Consider the following 1,577-nt stretch of genomic DNA (forward strand, 5'->3'; position numbering starts at 1 on the left):
TATTAAATTTATTGTGAGGGTGAAGATGAGAAAAAATATTGGGTAAATTATTATTTTAATATAATAGAATTTATATTAAATTTAAATTTATTATAAAGGTGGAGGTAGACCCAAATAATGGGTAAAATAATTTATCCAATATTTTTTTCACATCATTCTCACAGTTATTCTCAATTTACCTAATATTTCTTTCTATTGGCACCATCATGCTCACCATCATCCTTTATTAATAAATATAGATTTAACTTTTTCTTTTTTTCACTTCAAGAAATTACATTTTTGTTATTCATTACGAATAAAAAAAAGTACAACTTACTGTTGTGAGAGACAGAGTTTGTCCCGAGACTATTGTCACTTAAAAGGTAATTATCATCTCATTCACCCTCTAAGAGGGTTTAAAATATTTTAATTTATTGATCTAGTCTTTTATACTTTTGGTTGGTCGACTATTGTGTGCAGGCCTGTATCAATCCTGCTTACATCAATATATAGAAAATTTAATTGACTATTAGCGGTTAAATTACAGGAATAATATGCCTGTATAATAATTTGCTGGAGTTGTTTTGTTGTCATATCAAGAATTTGATTTGTTGCTTTCAAATTTTCTTGGCTTTATGTTTGCTTCTACTCCTGTTGAAACACTAAAATGTTACACGAATAATTTTGTTGTCATATCAAGAATCTGATCTGTTTCTATCAGATTTTCTTGGCTTTATGTTTGCTTCTATTCATGTTGAAACACTAAAAGGTTACAGGAATAATATGCCTGTATAATAATTTGTTGGAGTCGTTTTGCTATCATATCAAGAATCTAATTTGCTGCTTTCAGATTTTCTTGGCTTTATGTTTGCTTCTACTCCTGTTGAAACACTAAAAGGTTGTCCAATTGTGATAGAGAAGTGTAGGTTGTATTTATAATCTAACAACCAGATAGTTCCTCAATTATAATGTGTCTAACCCTAGTGTTAATGCTCTTTTCGATAATCTGTCCCCACAATTGTTGAATTCCCTGTAAATATGTTGGAATTGAATATTCTGGAAGTGACCTCTGATTTCACCAATTCGTAATTTCCAAGTAGCCAAAAATTTTAAATGGTTACTATTAAGTACCACTTATTGGGTTTTGTGAGCATGGCCGGACTATTTGAACTTAGGACATAGCTTGAGTTGTCACCATGAATAACCACTTGGAAAGAAAATATGGGCCTTCTTTAAAAAAATTGGACCATTTCTCGAGTTGTCGCCATGAATAACCACCAGGATAGAAAATATGGGCCTTCTTTAAAAAATTTGGACCATTTCTCGATTTGTGTGTGTCATCCTTGCGCGGGGGCTATGCTAATCTTCTTTGTATCGTTCCAATTTTATCGAGTCATCCTTGCGCGGGGACCATGCTAATCTTCTCTGTATCGTTCCAATTTTATCGAATCTCTCCGAAAATATGAACTCATTCCAATTGCACTTTGCTACTTGGATAAATGATGATGATGATGATGATGGTGGTGGTGGTGGTGGTTAACATCCACTGAGACCAAACTTTGGTCTATCGGACCTAAAGAAACAAATTATTTAGTTTG

General features: G+C 32.5%; 1 pseudogene; it reads right to left on the minus strand.

The window, feature by feature from the left end:
• Positions 1–1,284: 1,284 nt before the first annotated feature.
• Positions 1,285–1,373, minus strand: LOC149185529 (U6 spliceosomal RNA; annotated as a pseudogene).
• Between the last annotated feature and the right edge of the window lie 204 nt (positions 1,374–1,577).

Source organism: Pinus tabuliformis, chromosome 3_1 (genome assembly GCF_031772625.1).
Source record: "Pinus tabuliformis cultivar Carrire ecotype Pingquan chromosome 3_1, CPIR1, whole genome shotgun sequence".
NCBI classification, from domain to species: domain Eukaryota; kingdom Viridiplantae; phylum Streptophyta; class Pinopsida; order Pinales; family Pinaceae; genus Pinus; species Pinus tabuliformis.